At 48.9% G+C, this 19,631-nt stretch overlaps 1 long non-coding RNA gene across 1 annotated transcript in view; it reads right to left on the bottom strand.

Moving 5' to 3' along the window:
* Positions 1-2,256: 2,256 nt before the first annotated feature.
* The window catches only part of LOC132377067 (uncharacterized), a 305,870-nt gene continuing 288,495 nt past the window's right edge, over positions 2,257-19,631 (bottom strand). The window contains exons 3-4 of the long non-coding RNA XR_009506521.1: positions 3,158-3,226; positions 2,257-2,376 (exon numbers count right to left, since the gene is read on the bottom strand). This is a non-coding gene — a long non-coding RNA (uncharacterized LOC132377067). The remainder of the gene's footprint in view (positions 2,377-3,157; positions 3,227-19,631) is intronic.

Here is a 19,631-nt window from a genome sequence, read left to right as displayed (position 1 = left end):
CAGGGCCATTTCCTCTTGACACCTCAGAACTCATCTCCCTTCTGAAACAAGGACAGACATGCCCGATTTATCAGGGACCCAGCGAGCATGGAGGCAAATCTTTGTTCTCAGTAATTCTGAGACTTCAAGGATATTTGGTAGCAACTGAACCTAGTCTGCCTGAGCAACTGTTTCTGCAACACCAAACTCCATGAGGTTGTTAATGGTGAGAAGCGACTCTTGCTTCATCACAAACCAGCAAGAGGACATGCCCATTTCTGCTTGTCCAAAGAAACAAGCATGTCAGGCAATACAGCTCTCCCAAAAGGGCAGATGGACAGCTTCTCCACCCGGCCCCTCCCTTCCCGACCCCATCACAGACGGGGGACAGAAGCTACAGGAGAAAACATTCAACCAGCCAGGGCAGGGGAGGTGATACATGGAGGAGAGATGGATAAAAATTTCATTTCAGGCTTTGAAGATGTACCCTTTGGATTCTCCTTGTCCCTTTGTTTTGTTTGTTTATTTTCTTGCAGGGGTGTTTGGGGAAGCATGATGCCATTTTGCAAAAAAGAAAGTACAGGATTTCTGAAAAGACAGCCCCGGGTCTAAACGCTAGCTTCTCCACTTATTCTCTGCCCACCTTTCAATAGAACAGTCTAATCCCCTTAAATCTGTTTCCTCATCTTCTTAGACGGGAACATTTAAAAGGTACTTAATCTCACTGAGTTATTGCCACGGGAGCATGTTGAGACCCAGCATTTCGCAGAAGCATCCTACACTCTGAATGACTGCAGAGCTGAAGCCAGCCCGGGGTCCGCCACAGCCATGTTAACACCGCACGCCCGGAAACTAAAACCCGCGCTGGGAAAGGGAGTTGGCCAAGTTCTCTATGCCAAAAAGATGCCACATGTGGTACTGCCTCCTGCCCAGGCCTGCCGGAGAAGGGAGATAGAGTTGAAAAGTAAACTTCAAAAAACAAAGAAGAGAGAAAGAAACGTAAACCTCTCCGCCTTGCCTGGGGTTGAGAGCCTTGTGGTTCGGGTGGGACTGAAGAGGGTGGGGCTTAGCGCAGGCGCAGGACTGGTCAGGTGGTGAGTCCCCACCCCAGCCAATGAGAGCTCCCATCCGACCTGCAGCCACCCTAGGTCTGCGTGACTCCAGGGGTCCCCTGCTGCTGGGCATCTGAGTGGCCCATCATCCCAGGCTCTCAGACTCTGTTCTGAAGGAGAGAGGTGGTAGCAGAGCTGGTGGGGTGGCAGTTTCAGCAGCTCCCGTGCAAATCGGCAGGTCTGCATCTCTGTATTGGGGCGGCCCCATCTCTCTGTGCATCAGGAAGCTCCATGGACATATTTGTTTACTCCATTTGCCGATATGCAGTTTGCATAATATTGAATCTGGAAAGGACACTGCATCCACTGACAGGAGTTTTCCCAGCTGGAAAAAAAAAAAAAGGAAAGAAAGAAACCAGCTTTACATTTTTTTACATTTTGGAGTAAAAATAAAGACACTCCACCGTGTGCCAGGCTTTCCGATGGATGGTTCTCGGGGTGGGGAAGGCCACGTCTGTGGTCAGGCCACGCTCCCAGATCCAAAGTATTGTTGGATGGCTTTCTTGTAAACACTGTTGGCAGCTCCAGGGACGGCTCTTTTGGTAAAAAGGATGTGCTGGAACGAAACGTGGGCCTCCAGCCAAGACACATTTCTTCCTATAAAACAGAAAACACACACATGTCAGGATGCAAGAAGCCAAGCCGCTTCAAGAGTGGGGGCGTCCTCGTCCACAGCATCCCAGGAGAACGGGGGGAACAAGGCTGAGCTGGGCTTTGACCTGAGATGCGTGGTAGCGAGCAAAGAGCTGAGGATGTATTCCAGCCCTCCCCATCCCCCCACCTCTCCGAGCCAGGCTTTCAATCAGATGCCTTCTGCCAGCTTGCTCATATCCTCAGATTGGTCTAAACGCCTAGCTCCAGTGTAAGGTATAATGAGGCCCCTCCAAATCTGTAAGAGCAAAGACGCAAAGCACAAAGTCAAGGGAAGTGGAAGGAAGCCCAGGAGGGGGTGTTCTTCACAGACCCCGGACAGCCATTCTCCTGGATACTTTCTTCTCACTCAGACCCTTCTCATCACAGATCCTTCCAGCCTCCTTGGCAGGCTCTGGGGAGCTGCACAGAAGCACTGCTTGTCCAAACATCATTCTACACATGGCACAATTCCCTGGACCCTCCTACCCTGAGTGGGGTCCTCAGGGCACCATCAGCCTCACCTGGAGGTTGGTTAGAAATGCAGCATCATGAGGCCCAGGTGTTTCATAGGCACATGGAAAGTTTGACAGGCACTGCCTGGGGGCTTCCTGGAGCATCCTCCTAACTGGACACGTGTGCCTTCTTCAAGGTCCTACAGCAGAGAAGGATGGACAATTGGTGAATCATGAAGTGACAAAGCCCCTCCTCTCACAGCACCCCCAGGTCATGGCCTGGGTGTGGATAAAAGGCACTTTGGACTATAGATCCCACAGCCCCCAGGACTCCAGTTTTCCCAGCCACCCAACCTCTACAGTAGGGGAGCATCTGCTCACACTCTCCCCTCACCTTCTTGGAAGAGGAAAAACGGTAGAGCTCAATTCCAGGATGATTTAAGACATCAAATGAGAGTTAAAAAAAAAAAAATCAGATCTGTGGTTCTTCATTGTGAATTTTTCACCCTTTAGCCAGAGTTTGGCTTTACCTGCTCTAGGGACAAAGGAGTCAGGTCCCAGGCAGCCTGGGTGAAGTTGGAAATTAAGGGTAGTTGTGTCCCTTGGGTGGACATCTGCAGGAGCACCGGCCCACAGTGAAGCCCAGTTCTGTCTCATCATTTGGCTCTTTCAATGCTGTTGCTCTAGTCTGGTCACTGAATCTGGAGAACTTATGAGCTCATTCCTGGGCAAATCACCAAGCTCTGCAGATGACTCAACAGCGAGCTCCCATCAGGAGCAAAGTCGCCCTGCACACCAGCAAGGCTCACAAACCTGGATCCTCCCTCAACATCCAACGTGATGGTGACATAACCACCCAGCCTCCGTGATCACTAAGCACAACTGCAGGCCTTCAGTGCTTCTCCGGGAGAAGCAGGGGCTACCTTTCCCTCCTGGTTTTGGCTCTCAGGACCTAGTCTATAAATATTACGAGTATCTCACCTTGTATGATGGGTGTGGCACCTGGAAATGTTCGTTCTGCCACCATAGCTGGTGCTTAGTGCTTACATCCTGTAAGGATAACGGGAACAGAATTGTATTTACTATCGACATGCTATTGGTGTGTGCTATAGAGTGTTTTTGTTTGGCATCGTACACATAGATTATAAATTGCAGTTTTGGCGCATCACATCCAGTTGCCATAGGTCATGCCTGGAAACTAAAGCCTAGGGTGAGAAGGGGACTTGACCAAGTTCACTGTCCAAGTTTTGTTTTGTTTCTAAGGGCTGCAGCAGTCAGAGGGTTATAGCTGTTTAAAATTTTTTTCAGGTTAAAATTACTATAGCAGATTACATTCTATGAAACCGTGTGGCCTCGGTTACCATTTTTCCCATGTGTTAGGGCAGACACAAAATGACTTTCTGAGGAGAATCTTGGTCTAACCCACAGGTGCATCCTGGGTTATCTCCAAAAGGAGACACGAGAGCTTTCTATTCAGGCAGGAGTTCTTGTAAGGTGACACAATTTTGACAAGAGTGTGTTAATCTTACTCCCACCTTGGGTGACTATTAAAACATAAGGTTTTGCACCTACCCACTTCCCTGCAACAGAGAATATTTGCACTCTTCGCAGTTGTCAGGGAATGTAACTTTGAACTTGGTGTCACTCAAATCTCTCAGTTCCTCTTGGCTGAGAGGAATTTTATTTAGAGAGCATTTCCCGAGGGGAACTGTATTTGTTAAAATAATGCTAGTTACTCTAACAGACAAATCCGGAATTCTCAGTGGCTTGACACCATAGAAGTCGGTTCCTTGTGCATATCACAATCCAGTGAAGGTTTTCTGGCTGGTGTCTTCCACCAGACCCTCAGTAGCCTGACTTCCTCCTTCCTGTGTCTCCACCTTCCTCTGGGTCCTTCCTTATAGCCTTCTCCTCTAAGCCAGCGGATGGGGAAAGGGATTATGGAGAGAATGCATTTACTTCCCAACCATTTCAGCCCAGAAGTGACACACATCACTTCTGCTCAAGCTCAGTGTCAAAGCCATGCCCAGCTGCAAAGGAGTCTGGGGAAAGTACTCATGTGCCCAGGAGGGAAGGAAACAGGCTCTGGTGAACTCAAAGTAGTCCCTGCCATGGAAATGCATTGCTCTAAGTCCCTTAAATTGACGCAGATTAAGCCAGACCATCTGAGAGCTGAGTATCTGGAGAGCACCAAGTGGGCTCTGCAGAATAGCTTCTCTAGAACAGCAAGGAGTTGTGCCCCTGGTCTAAACAGAGACAAAAGAGAAACACTCGGTGGGCGGGGAGATGGAGGAGGATCTCACACTGATGTGTGCCAGGTGCCGCTGAGGTCAGCAGCTGGGGCCTGATGAAGTTTCTTTTCAAGGAAGAATCCAGGAGGAACATCACTGCGACGATGTGACACAATTTTGGTGTCACTGGTGTGCTTCCGCTGTGCTTCAACCTGTGTCCTCGCATCCTGGCCTCACAGTGTGAGTGTGTGCCAACTCCACTCCTGTTGGCTGTTATTTCTTGGGCTGTGACTCATGCCACTTATTGTGCTTTCATTGGCCTTGGCTGTTGAAAAGCTTAGACTCAGATCAATACAGCCCATCTCTAGCAAATAGGTGAGACACTAAGGGATGTGTATTTTGAACCAACCTCACACCTGGTTCCATTCATCTTTCCTATTCTTCCATCTCCTGTGCCTCACTTTTTGTCATTTTTATGTCATCTTGCCATAATCCAACTGTTCTTGTAAACTGCATCTAGCCCACTTGAGGAACACAGTGGAATACAAGCAAATAGATTAACCACAGGATTATCAAACAAATACAAGAGTAGCAATGATCCAGGAGCTTCTAGAGAAAGTTGGAGACAGTGGCTTTTTCCCTTCTCTTCTTGCCAAGGTCTTGACATTATGGGCGTGGCTGCTTCGCCCATGGTGTCTCCTGATGAGCAAATCTCTTCCCTGTGCTCTGTGTAGCTCTGTGTGTGGCAGCCTTCAGGAAGGCACCTTCCCAGGTCTCAGAGCTCCCACACACTCCGGGAGATGGTAACCTCAGCTCGCTCTCTTTTGTATAGAATCACGGGTGCCTCTCCCTCCCACTGGGCTTCTTCCCGCGTCTTTGCATCCCAGTGCGCCTTTGTACCCAGCAATTGCTCTAACACACCAACCTCTAACACCTCTGAGTTCCACGGCGGATTAGCCAAGGGGTGGCACAGCTCACGGTGAAAAGCAAGTCTCAGAGAAGAACTCCCAACAGAACAAACAGGCAAACAAAACAAAATGAAAGCAAACTCATAGATCCAGAGAGCACACAGGTGGATGCCGGAAGGGAGGTGGGCAATGGGGTGGGAGAAAAGAGGCAAAGGGGACTTAGAGGTACAAACCTCCAGTTATATAGTAAGTCACAGGGATGTAATAACATAAGGAATGTGATCAATGATATTGCAATAATTTTGTATGCAGATGGTTACTAGACTTATTGTAGTAATCATTACGTAATGTATGCAAAAGTCAAATCATTATGTAGCACACCTGAAACTAACATAATATTGTATGTCAACTATATTTTATTACAGAGAGAGAGAGAAAGAAAGGAAGAGAAGCACTATTCAGTATGGTAGCTACTCGCTACATGTGGCCACAAACACTTGAAATGAGGCAAGTTTGAACTGAGATGTGCTGTACGTATAAAATTTTGAAGACCTAGTACAAAACAAAAAAAATAAATGATCACATTAATAATTTTTAATATAGAACAGGAATTCTCATCTAACCTCTCACCACTAAGTTCCGGAGGGGCACTTGCCTGGGATTCATGTTAAAAGGGAGAGACTGGGGATTCTATACCTCTGCCTACAAGTTTTAGCCCCCTGTCTAATGCACTCAGCTCTGAGACTCAGCCCAGAGAACAAAGACTTCGAGGTATTATTCACCTGTATCATGTGGGCTTTGTTTTCAAGGACAAAAACTATTAACTTAAGGGGAAAAGTCATTTTGGGATTTTTTTCTTTAGTAAAATTAAATATTACCTAGAGCATCTCATCTTATCTTTCTCAAGTACAGAAGTTCAATTGCCCACCCTGGGTCCTCTGAATAGCAACTAAGAAAGATAAAAATATTTTCCTGTTCAGAGATGATTTCAGTTATCACAGCACTAAATAGATGGCAAATGAGCAATCGGTTTACAAATGTTTTTTCATGAAGCTTGAATCTGTTGCTTAAGAGAATCTGGGAGGAACTGCTGAGGAAGTCAATGACCAGTGGGTGAAAATGTTTTAAGTGCACATGATAACGCTGAAGCCTGGCTCACGGAGAACACATGGAAGAACAGGACCTCAAACCACGTGATCAGGTGCATCTGAAAATCAATATGCCTGCAACACAAATCTGCGTCCCTTATCCTGAGCTAGGGAGAGCTCCCAGTTGCCCTGCAGCCCAGAGAGGCACCACCTTGAACTGCCAAGATGCCCCAACTTCCATGCCTTGCACCCTGCCAGGCCCCATATCACCTCCCTTTTGTCAATTTACCCCTTAAGCATCCAGACTTCCCCTCCGGGAAGCATGTGCTCCTACATCCTTCCTCAGCCGTGCACACGTCCTCACCCCTTTGCTCACAGCACAGGCCAACAACCCAGTACTTCTTATCATGCACATATTATACTGTTATTTCTCTTGTCATTTCTGTCCTCTTGGTCCCCCAATTTCTTAAAAATGGCCCTCAATGACACCTGACTCCAAGAAATCAATCCTTCAGTCTCCAGAGAGGGACAAAGAACCCCCACAAGCAGAGGATTCAGTAGAAGCCACTAATGGTTCAGTTATCTTCCTAATAAACCCATTTATTCATCAGCAGAAACTCATCCAAAGGCCCATGGACAGAAGTCAGGGGGTCAATGAAGTTAGACGGGGAAAATGTCTATCTTTATTTTCACTAACCTCTAACTGAACTATAGCATTTCGCTCAATTACGAATGTGAGCAATAAACCACAGTAGTTTTAGCAATGCTATGATTTGTCAACAGTAGAAATCAGATATTTTAGTATGTTATGATTGTTGCAGATTTCTCAAAATACTATTTATTTCAGACATATGTCAGTTATTCAACCCATAAGTAGATCTTGCTTTTTGATGAGTTAATAAAGAAGCACATATATGACTGTACCACACATGTTTTATTTATATTTTGATAACTGTATTTCAATATAATTAGTTTCCTTTGTAATCCTATATATTTTATTTTGTGCATTTAAAAACATTCTGAGAATGAGTCCTGTCTTAGTCTGGGCTACTGTAACAAAATACCACTGAACAAATGGCTTAAACAAGAAATATTGATTTCTCACAGTTCTGGAGTCCGGAAGTTCAAGATCAAGTCAGTGTCTGGTGAAGAAACTCATGCAGATAGCTACCTTCCTGTTGTACCCTCACATGGCAGAGGGAGATCATCTGTCTCACATCTCTTCTTTTTAGGGCACTAATCCCATTCGTGAGGGCTCCACCCTCATGATCTAATTACCTCCCAAAAACCCACCTGCAAATACCATTACATTGAGGGTTAGGGCTTCAGCATATGAATTTGGGAGACACAAACATTCAGTCCATAGCAAGTCCATTGGCCTCACTAGATGCCAAAAGAGTTTATGGAAAAAAGGGAAAGGATGGTTAGCCACCCTCCCATAACCCCCATGAAGCATGCCCCCACCACAAAGATTCCTGTGACAACACCAGCCACAGAGTCTTCAACAATAGATCTCCAAGCACTTTACAGACCTGAATTCTCTTAGTTCCTCAAGAGGTGATAAATATCCACATTCATGTCAAAAGCAGGAAACTCATTTTTTAGATTCTTTTCCCATATAGGCCATTACAGAGTACTGAGTAGAGTTCCCTATGTGTATATGTCAATCCCAATCTTCCAATTTATCCCTCCCCCCCTTACCCCCTGGTAACCATAAGTTTATTTTCTACATCTGTGACTCTATTTCTGTTTTGTGGATAAGTTCATTTGTAGCCTTTTTTTAGATTCCACATATAAGTGATATCATATGATATTTGTCTTTCTCTGTCTGACTTACTTCACTCAGTATGAGAATCTAAAAAAGAGTAGATATTTGTATATGTGTAACAGATTCACTTTGCTGTACACCTGAAACTCACACAACATTGTAAATCAACTATACCCCAACATTTTTTTAAAAAAAACAGGAAACTTAGAGTTTAGATGAAGCACAGGGGCAGAAAGGGGGTAGTGGGAAGCACTGAGAGGCAAGGAGAGCTGGTATCTGGGGCTCCTCAGGGTCCGTTTCTCCGGGAGAGGAGCTGAGTGGCCTCCACCCCCACTCTGTGAAGGCCCAGTTATGCCATGTGCAGAGGTGAAAGTCAGGAGGGTACAGCCGCAAGACCACCTCCTCAGGGGCAAAACCCAGCCCAAAATGTGTCTCCAGCCATGAGGCACCTGCTGATATCAGACCAACAGGGCAACTCTCTCAACTCTCACAAGAAAGGAAGAGGAAATTCTTTTGTGAACGTTAATTCCAAACTGGGTGAGAGATATTGTGAGCTGCTCAGTTCCCTACCCCTCGCGCTAATTACACAAGTGCTCTGGGTTAATTTGTAGGAGCGGGCCATATTGCTGAGCGCACATTTTTTCTGGGTTTCAACCACTCTACTTCTCAAGTTGAAATTACTTTGCTGCAACTTTTCTTTCTTTCTCTCACCTTTAACTCTAAGTCTGTTTGCATGTTTTCCTTTTGCAGTTTGGGAAAAAAATTAAAAAGGGGGTAAAAAAAAAAAAAGGTTATTTGATCCTTTGAAGAGAGAAATCCTGCTCATGGATTTTCTGCATTGAATTCATTGGAGAGAAAAGAGCGATTGAGTGAACAGAATGGGAAAGGGAGGACAAGGAAGGGCACAAGCAGCTTTGATCTCCTCCAGGGGGAGGTAGGGCAGCTGCCCCACCCCACCCCCCAGATATCCCAGGGCATCCGGGCTCCCTGCCAAGCCCTTGGAGACCCTTCTGCAGCCAGGCCACACCCACCTGATTGGAGAACTCTGGGCTACAGGTTCTTCAAACAGCACAGAAGAGGGGAGCGTGAGACTGAGCCAGAAATGCTTGCGCTCCCCTCCTGGCGCTCACCGCCTCGGGCACTTTGATCAGAGGAAGAAAAGCTGAGAACTAAGAAATCATTCTGAGCGCCAGCTGAGAGAGGGAGAGCTGATAAACCAAGGAAATACTCTTTGTAACATGAGCTTGTATTTCTTCCTTCATCTCTAGGCATAAGGAGGGAAGGCAGAATATGTGGTCATCAATACTAGGTGATAAATGCTCAGAACTTCTGGGTCAGCTCAAGGGCTCACTGTAGCCTGAGAAAGAGAAAACACCTAACATCTAACTCAGGGCAGGCATTGAGCTAAAAACACAGACTCTTACTGCTGCTCCCCACTGCAGAGCCCTCTGGAAATGTTCTCCTGACTTTAAGCATAGCTTTGCTGTCAAGGAGCTATGAGTACCATAGGGCAGTCATTAGGACTCAGTTCTGTTTAAAGAACAAAATCTTTAGCGCTTAATAAGTGCTGGGCATCGTGCTAGAAATATCTGGAGTCCAAAGATGAATGGGAGTTGGGGTGCCCACTGTTTACCACAGTAAACTGATAATAACTCAGTGATAAGTGCTACAAAAGCTGTATTCACAAGGTCAAGGATAGAAAAGAGGGAGTGGCAATGATTCATTAACTGGGACAAGTGATGTCTGGGAAGGCTTCATCGCAGAGGTGATAGGCAAGTTGGGTTTGAACGAATGAATAGGAAGAAAACATGGCATGAGAGCAATGCTCTGTACTAGAGAAAGAACACAGGCAAAGAGGCAGAAATGTGAACTCTCAAGGTGTGCTTAGCAGTCAGGGTTGGCTGGGGTCCGGTGTCTGGGGAGGCATGGAGTCTTGACAGATGCGCCTGCAGTAAGGTCACAAAAGACATTTGCCCCACTGCACCTAGCTCTCCAGGGATTTTATCCTGGTGGAGTGGTTTTAAGAAAGTAACGTGATCAGAAGGGCATGAGTGTGTGAATGTGTTGTGCACATGTATCCTGGCAGCAGGGCGAATCAGAGGCGTGTAAAATATAGCGATTTCCCCTTTGGACATGCTGATTTTAAGGCACCTCCGGAGACACAGGCAGGGAGCAGCGGGAGATGTGTTTCCGTCGCTCAGGCGGGGAATCTGTGCTGAAAATGCAGATCTGGGAGCTGCCAGGCTAGTGGTGGTGGCTGAAGTCAGGCAGAGGAAGAAACAGACATGAAGCCGCCACCTCTGGACCCTGGTTCTGCCAAGTGGCTCCCTGCTTTAGAAATTCCTAGAACATCAGACCTGAAAGGTTCATAGGGATTAGCCCTCACCCCCCACTTTGCAGATGAGGAAGCTGAAGACGGGTGGCAGCTGCAGCCTTTGCTCTCTGGTCACCAGATTCCCACATCTGCCTCAGCCTTGACTGGCCTGCCCGCTGCGTCTAAAACGGGCCAGAGGTGGGAGAAGAAGAGAGAGACATAAAGGATTGAGGTGGCAGAGGCCAGATTTAGAGGGAGTCAATCTATGACCAAGAAGATGTGGGGAAGACAAAGGATATTAAGCAGTAGGATGAGAAGGGGGCTACAGGTTTCCAGTGTGGTGCCTTGTTTTTCTCCACCTGGTGAGCTCTCTCCCAGCTCAAAGGCCGTCTCCTCCATGAAGCATCCCAACGAGCAGAGCCCAGAGTGACCTCTCCCTTCCCTAACCTACAGGAGTCCTTCTTGCATGGTGTGCCCACATTTAGCCATAAATTAGAACCTGCTGTATAGCACAGGGAACTCTACTCAATACTCTGTAATGACCTACCTGGGAAAAGAACCTTAAAGCAAAAAACAAAAAACAGAAGTAGAGTCACAGATGTAGAAAACAAACGTATGGTTACTAGGGGATAAGGGGGTGGGGAGGGATAAATTGGAAGATTGAGATTGACATACACACACTACTATATATAAAATAGATAACTAATAAGAACCTACTGTATAGCACAGGGAACTCTACTCAATACTCTGTAATGGCCTATATGGGAATAGAATCTAAAAAAAGAGTGGATAGATGTATATGTATAACTGATTCACATTGCTGTACACCTGAAACTAACACAACGTTGTCAATCAACTCTACTCCAATAAAAATTTTTAAAAAAAGAATTATCCGTGGGCAGGTCTCACATTGCTCTTAATTGTGAATAGTGGATGCATATCATTGTCTGAACCCCCAGAACTGAGCAGGGGCAGGCCTGCCACAGAGTGGGGTCGCCATAAACAGGGGCTGGAGGAATCATTGCTCACTGGGAGGACATGAGAGAGCAAGGCTGGCAGAACCAGATCCGTGGATGAAAAACTGAGTAGGCAGACAAGGAAGATGAGAGCAGAGCTCAAGAGAAAGCTGTGGGGCTGCCAGCCTTCAGGAGGCCCAGACCAGCCCCCAGCCCCCAGCCCCCGCCTGAGTCACAGGCAGGAGAAAGCGCGAGTGATCTGATACCAATCATGCCAGCTGTGGCAGAGGCAGTACAGGATGATCTAATAGATATTTTCCAGCCTTCCTGTGTATTATCCCCAAACAAAATGACATGTGCTTCCCAGCAGCTCCTCTCTGGTTATGAGCACTGTAATTAAGTACAAAGTACACACCCACCTCAGTCTGCACAGAGAGGGCGGGGAAGCCAACCATGGCCCAGCAAAGCCACCTGGCTGAGTCAGTGCAGAGCCCCAGCCTCAGGTCGCTGGCCCTCAGACTCGGCGGCCCCGTGCCCGCCTCTGCGAGCTTGCAGTTCACTCAAGACCCCAGGGAGTCAAGGAGGAGGCCGTGGGCTAGGAGAGTGCGGGCAGGATTCTAGGCCCTGTGCTGCACTAAATGGGGGTCCTTCTCATCTTGAGTCTCCAGTTTCTCATCTGGTGTCCCCACCTGGCTACTCTCCCTGTCACATGAGCCTAGGTTCCCTCTTCGTGCCTTCCCAGCCAAGCTTAGTCCAGAGGCCTCAGCAGCTACCCCTCAAACAGCAGCCATGGCTCTGGCAGGCATGGGATGTTCCTTTAGCACCCTGGCTGTCCCCAGAGTCCCCGTCACAGGCAACCCAGGTCTGCTCAGAGGTGGCTTTGGGAATACATGTCTGGATTCCACCAGGGGTATTTAGTAAGTTTGGAACCACAGCAAGATTCCCCTCCCAGACCCAGTGCCGGGCCCAAGCTGGAGGCGGTGACTCCTGTGACAGGAACACTGAGCACTGGGTCAGGTCTTGTCCACCCCCAAGTTTTAAGGGCCCCTGCCAGGCTGCAACAAGCCAAGGGACCCAGACCAGTCAGATCCTCAGGGTGGTCCCCGGTGCCCCAAACTCCCCAAGCTGTGCCCGTTGATTGGCAGGGACCCGGACCTGCCCTGTGGCTTCTTTGCTGCACTGTACCTAGACTCAGCACATGAAGGGCCCCCAAACCCCTTTCCTTGCTGGTTTTCCAGGAATAGATCGTATGCATCTCCTCTAGCCCTGGACTGACCCCAGATTTTCCTGCCGAGTGTCCCCCAAGGTCTGCCTGATCTGGGCTGGCCAAGTCCAAGCCAGACTCAGGGAGGCAGAGATAGAAGCAGAGACTGGGAGGGGTATGGCAGTCAGAGCATGAGATTCAACATCTGGAGAAATTCCCCGGGCACTCAGGTCTCCTCTCCCCATCCTGGAAAGTCGCCACATGCGCAGAGCGGTGAAAAAAGAGCCTGCGGGTTCTGCCAAAACAGCATCGGATTGAGGAAGTTGGAGTTTAGGCATCAAGTCCTGTGGTCCTTCCTGCCTCTCTGCGTCCCTCCCCTCTCTGCATCCCACAGTCACTGCCCTAGATCGCCGATGATTTCTTATTCCAGCACAACTCTCCTGCACCTGCCAGAGGGACCTTTATAAAGTGTCTCCTTCCTGATGTCCTCCCCCAGCTGTAAACCACAAGGAGCTGTCCATGCCCGAGAGGTAAAGCCTGCTTAATCCGTTCTTCATCGCCTCCCAAGGCTGCTTCTCCACTTCACCTCCAGTCTCATCCCTTTCTTCCTCCTCTCCCACGTGCTTCTCCCCAGCCAGCCAGGACAGTCTACTTCGGCCTTCCTTCTGCCCTTCCTAATTTCCCCCAAGGCCACGTCCTCAATGCTCAGCCCGGCCTTCCGTCTGTCTGGACGCTCGCCCTGCCCTCGCCGGCTCACGCCACAGCACAGTCCTGGCCCCTGGGACCCTGCCTCTTGGGCACCTCTCAGTGGTCTTGTGAATTACGATCCCCAGCTCCATCCTCCTCCCGCTTCACAGGGGGGCGGTGGGGATGCTGTTGTGAGGGGTGTTGCTGAGGTGGGACCCTGGCTACAGCCCTTCCTACTGTCCAAGGCCTCCTGCCGCTCTCTGGCCAGAGACAGCCCACGGAGGCACCCTGCACCCTCCTTTCCACATTTTTCTCCACTGTTCTTACCACGTTCTGACACGATATTTATTTATTTATTTAAAAAAATTTTTTTTTAATTTATTTATTTTTATTTATTTATGGCTGTGTTGGGTCTTCGTTTCTGTGCGAGGGCTTTCTCTAGTTGCGGCAAGTGGGGGCCACTCTTCATCACGGTGCGAGGGCCTCTCATTATCGTGGCCTCTCTTGTTGCGGAGCATAGGCTCCAGACGCGCAGGCTCAGTAATTGTGGCTCACGGGCCCAGTTGCTCCGCGGCATGTGGGATCTTCCCAGACCAGGGCTCGAACCCGTGTCCCCTGCATTGGCAGGCAGACTCCCAACCACTGCGCCACCAGGGAAGCCCCACGATATTTATTTAATGTGTGTTTATGTCTCCCCCCACCAAAAAAATTCTACGAATAATAACTCTATGAGGGGAGGATTGTTTTTCTGGTTTTGTTCTCAGCTCTATCCTGTGTCCAAAACAGTCTCTGGCCCGTGGCAGGCACTCTATAAATATTTGTTGAACAAATGACTGACTGAGTGAATGACTGAATGCTATCATAAGCCCCAGCCACGCAGCATCCCCGTGTAGGTAGATTCTTTCCGTGTGAAGCCCTTAGAGAAGCCTGAGCTGAGGTGGAAGGACCCCTGGCTTGGGGCTCAGGTCCCCTGAGACCCGGCAGGAGCAACTTTCCTGTCCACAACCTCAGCTTTCCCACGTGTAAGATGACAGGGCTGAGCGGTGCCTGCAGCCCACGTGCTGAGATCCTGCAGACCTTTCCCGAAAACTGCCCGCAGGCCCTGCCTGGAGCCCAGCGGGCTCTAATTAGGAGCTGGTCTTATCATTTTTATACTTTAATTCTCTCTGGTCAACACCACTTTAATGACGGGCCTCTGTGGGGTGGGTCCTACACTCACTGAGCAAGGCCACAGCTCCATGTGGAAGCCCTGCTTCCCCAGGGACACAGCAGAGGCCCCTGGCTAGTTTCCTGCCCTGGCCCTGACCCGCACCACTCTCACCATCCTCTCCCCACTGTTCTTTCTTCTCGCCCAGACCAGAGTTGTTGGCCCTTTCTTTCTCTGCCCCGTCGTAGGGACTTCAAGCAAGGCCCAGGCCCCAGGGGTGGGTTTGCCCTCACAAGGCTTCAGGGAAGAGTCGAGATGGGCACTCTGAACTGGCCTTTCCATCCAGGTCCTCCCAGGGGACGTGGACATCCCACCCACCTATGGGACTAGAATATTTTTTCATCTAGACTTGAGGGTTATATTGCTATTTCTACTGTGAAGCCAGGGTCCTCGCCAGATCAAACTGAAATTTTTCCCAAAGAGCACTTGTCCTAGGAGGAGGTGGCCCTCCCCACACCGTCTCTGGGGGGGGTTTGGGGGCGACAGAGCTGAAGCCTCCAAGGGCAGGAGGCAGGATCTGACTTGGCAAGAGGAGGGAGGCTGGAGGGGGTTTGGGCAGGATGAAAGGTTTGAATAAGGCTCCAGAGAAACACCCTTCTGAGTTGGAAGGTCCTTGACACGGGGCTGCAGCAGCCTCCTGGGAGGTCCATGCTGGCACATAAAGGACTGCTAGGGGGGCTTGGCCTGCACTTTAGGCTGGAGAAAAGGACACAGTATCAAGGCCAAGAGGCAGCTTAGGGAGAATGTTAGCATGAGCAGGGATGCTCTAAACCAGACCGCCTGGGTCCCAAGCTGGCGGTACCACCACCCACTGGCTAGGTAGCTGCGCAGTTTCTTAACATCTCTCCCCATCTGAAAGTGGGACTAACGAGAGCACTTCATAGGGTTGCTATGGCAATTAAATGTCTAATTATGAATAAAGTCTTAGGTCAGTGCCTGGGACAGAATAAGCACTCAATAAATGTCTGCTATTATTATTTGCTGTTATTTTTATTATTATCATTATTATGATTCCTCCAAAGCACCATTGCCCACATCACCGCCACCACCACCACTCAAGACATCCCAAATTATCAACATGTGGAGCCTCAACACACATCCTGTGGCCTCCTCTGGACTCCTCCTCAACAGAAATTGTGCAGCTCACCCTGAAGGGCCACATTCCAGTTCCCAGGGCAGCAGAGTCCCCACGCTCTGTCTGAGGTCCCCAATATCCTGTAATCGTGAGAAATCATAAGGCAGCCCTTCATCAGAAGAAATCAGTCCACCCCACGGAAGAGGAGATGCCCCCTGGAGGACACCTTTTGGAAGTTACTGGGCAGCCGCTCTGGGGGTAGACCTGGTGGAGCTGGCCTCTGGGAAGGGGGGATGCCGAGTCCTTCCCTGGCCCCCTGACTGCTCGGATCATCCATTTCCTCTCCACCTCCCCCTTTGCCACCTCTGCCTTCTCTCCAGAAGCTGAGGTTAGAGCCCCGTGCCCAGAGCACCAGCAGTCTCTCCAGACCAATCAAGAATCTGCCTCTTATGAGGGAGACTCACTACCCATCTCCAGCCTCCAGTTTAGACAGTGATTTCAACTGCCAAAAAAAATTCATGCAAATTGGGGCCAAACTGAAAATCTGTTCATCACTTCTTCTGGTGCCTAGGGTCTCTCGCTGGGGAATATTTTAATGGCTCAGGTCATCTGAAGCCAAAGAAGAGAGAGGAGACAGATGGAGTCATGCATTTTTACAGTGATTCTTAAGAACTGTCCTGTGGAAACCCCCTCTGCCCTCACATGCTGCAGTGGGGAAGTCTCATTCCATGACCTACTCTTACTAAAGATATTTCTCCCCACACCTGACGGCTCGGGCACGTTTCTGCGGGGACTCACTTGCACAGTGGCCTGCAGGAGGGATGTTTCTCACACAACTAGCTCAGAAAAATCCAAGGCGTCCTTGCCAAAAAAAGCAATCTTTTTGCTGCATAAGAGAATGCAAGAGCACCGGGTTTAACAAGAAAATGTCCACTGGTTAGAGGGACTTCTTGTCAAATAAAACCAACTCCATGCAAGAAGTGAAAAAATTGGGAGTGAGCCAGGCTCCACCCAACAGTCTAGTCACGCTTCTACATGGAGGGTCCAATTTAAAGAGTCCCTGCGGGGGCTTCCCTGGTGGCGCAGTGGTTGAGAATCTGCCTGCCAGTGCTGGGGACATGGGTTCAAGTCCTGGTCTGGAAAGATCCCGTGTGCCACAACTACTGAGTCTGTGCTCTAGAGCCCGCGAGCCACAACTACTGAGTCCGTGTGCTGCAACTACTGAAGCCCGCGTGCCTAGAGCCCATGCTCCGCAACAAGAGAAGTCACCACAATGAGAAGCCCACGCACAGCAACAAAGAGTAGCCCCCGTTCGCCACAATTAGAGAAAGCCTGTGTGCAGCAACGAAGACCCAACACAGCCAAAAATAAATAAATAAATAAATAAATTTATTTTATAAATAAATAAATAAAATAAAGAGTCCCTGGGATTCCCTTTGCATGAGCCCCTCTGGGCAGTCTCATGGGCATGGGACTTGACTGCAGAATTTGACTCAATGTCCAGTCCTCTAATACCCTGCAAAGGGAGCCTGGCTCTCAAAAGCTGCCCTCGGACCATGATCATTCAGCAAAGCCCCAGCTCTGCTCAGGGTGGTAGCCAGGGTGCTCCAGAGAAATAAAAGGATCTAAGTAGGTATATGGAGAGATTTATTTTAAGGAATTGGTTCATGGCATTGTGAGGGTTGGCCAGTCTGAAATCCATAAGGCAGGCTAGTAGGCTGATAATTAAGAGTGGATGCTTCAGTCTTGAATTCTGCAGGGCAGCAGGCTGGGAACACAGGCAGGCTGTCAATGTGACAGTCTTGAGGAGAATCCCTTCTTCTGAAAACCTTGGTCTTTGAGCTTAAGGCCTTAACTGATTAAGTGAGGTCCACCCACATTATGGACAGTAATGTGCTTTACTCAGAGCCTACTGATTTAAATGCTTATCACATCTAAAAACACCTTCACAGTAACATCTACACCGGTGTTTGACCAAACAATTGGGCACCATAGCTTAGCCAGGACGACACCTAAATTTACCATCATACTCGGCATACATATTCTGCTCTCTGACCGTCGCACTTAGCCAGTCTGCCCGCCTATACCTCTGACAGTGCCTGTTCCTTCTCCTTGAGCTTACACGCTCATCATCAGCTCTGTGCTTTATCAAGCGGCCTCTCCCCTTCCCATTGAAAAGTACCCCCATCCCAGCCCTCTTCAAATCCTTCTTTCCTCCTCCAGACCCAACTTCAGTCTCACTTCCTTGAGGGAGTCTTCCCTGGCCTTTCTAGGCCACACGTGTCTCCCTTAGGCCTCCTGAATCCCCAGGTGTCCATAGCATAAGCCCAGCCTTTGATCACACACCTCCTGAACTCCTCCTTTTCCTAGTCTCATTTCTGAGTTAAGAGACCAGCTCACATACCTTCACCTCCCACCTAGGGGAGGGCTGGGAAGATTGAAATGGATACAAATATCCATCTGCTGGGGGTTTTCTCTACAAAGAAAGAACAACGATGGCAAGCACTGGATTAAAAAACAAAGTCAAAACAAAAACAGAAAAAGCAGAGAAAATCTGGAGGTCTTTCTGTTTGAAGTGAGCTAAAAACAAAAGTTGAGGTGGGGGTAGGTTGAAGAAGGTGACCTCATTGTAGATAAATACATCGTATGGCTCCTGCCCCAGCCAATCTGTAAGAATGTGGGATATTCTGGCCCTGCAACGGAGCTGCTTCTGAGCTGCAGAGGGAGTTTCCGGCAGGCATCGGGACCGCATTAAAGGTCTCCACTCTGCGGAGACCTCTCCAAACCGATGAGTTCAAAGTTCTGCTTTTAGTCGATTCAGTGTGTGATATCACTGGGCAGCATTTCCTCCAAAGATAATGGCAGCATCGATGATCAGATACGAAGTACAGGCAGCCTTGAGCAGCGAGGAGCCCACTGCCAGAGCAAGGGGGCCAAAACCAGCTTTGGGAGTGCGGTGCTGGCTGCTACTGTGCTGTGATGAATACAGCTCCCGGCTCAAGCTCCAACGCTGGTGGTGGGAAGGGCCCAGAGCCTCCCCACTGTGAGCCAACCACAAGCTTGTGGGAAGGAGGGAAAAGGAGTGAGATACACAGAGCCCTCGGGCATTTCTGAAAGGCAGGGTGCAGCAAATCTCAGTGTCTGCTCCATCTCACTTAATTTATGAATATCACTGAGCATGAAAAAGTATCACACCCTGTGCTGAGTGCTACGGATGTAACTGACAGCCCTGAGCCCTGCCTGTAGGGGGCGCCCATTCCAACAGGGAAGAAAGATATAGGGCAAGTATTGATATTATAAACAATCGCCAAGAGAAATCAGGTTGATCATGTACCAGTTTTAAAGGACAAAGTGACATCGTGGGAGTGGAAGGATTTTCCTTGCCGGGGTTGGCCAGAGTTGAAGGGGGTTGGAGATTTTTTTTTTTTAATAAATTTATTTTATTTTTATTTATTTTTGGCTGCGTTGGGTCTTTGTTGCTGCGCGTGGGCTTTCTCTCTAGTTGCGGGAGCGGGGGTTACTCTTCCTTGTAGTGTGCAGGCTTCTCATTGTGGTGGGTTCTCTTGTTGTGGAACACGGGATCTGGGCACGTGGGCTCAGTAGTTGTGGCTCGCAAGCTCTAGAGCGCAGGCTCAGTAGTTGTGGTGCACAGGCTTAGTTGCTCCGCAGCATGTGGGATCTTCCCAGACCAGGGCTCGAACCCGTGTCCCCTGCTTTGGCAGGCGGATTCTTAACCACTGCGCCACCAGGGAAGCCCACGTTTGGAGATTTTACAAATGACTGCTTATCTATAAACAGAAGGCTTCCAACACTGCCTTTACTCCTTAGCCTTTCCTGTCCTGGTCAGCTTCTAGCGGCTCCGCTCAGCCTGGGGAGGGCTGGTACCAGATCTTAGACTATATTAGAGGCCCCTCCTATATGCTCATATTATGATTGGTGATAACCACCCCTCCACCACCCATATTACTTCTCATTTTCATTGTCCGTTTCATTGCCAGTCTCATCGACTGAACAGTA

This window comes from Balaenoptera ricei, chromosome 13 (genome assembly GCF_028023285.1).
Source record: "Balaenoptera ricei isolate mBalRic1 chromosome 13, mBalRic1.hap2, whole genome shotgun sequence".
Classification (NCBI taxonomy): domain Eukaryota; kingdom Metazoa; phylum Chordata; class Mammalia; order Artiodactyla; family Balaenopteridae; genus Balaenoptera; species Balaenoptera ricei.
The sequence above is the reverse complement of the archived record's forward strand: the minus strand, read 5'-3'. Positions and strand labels throughout refer to the sequence as shown.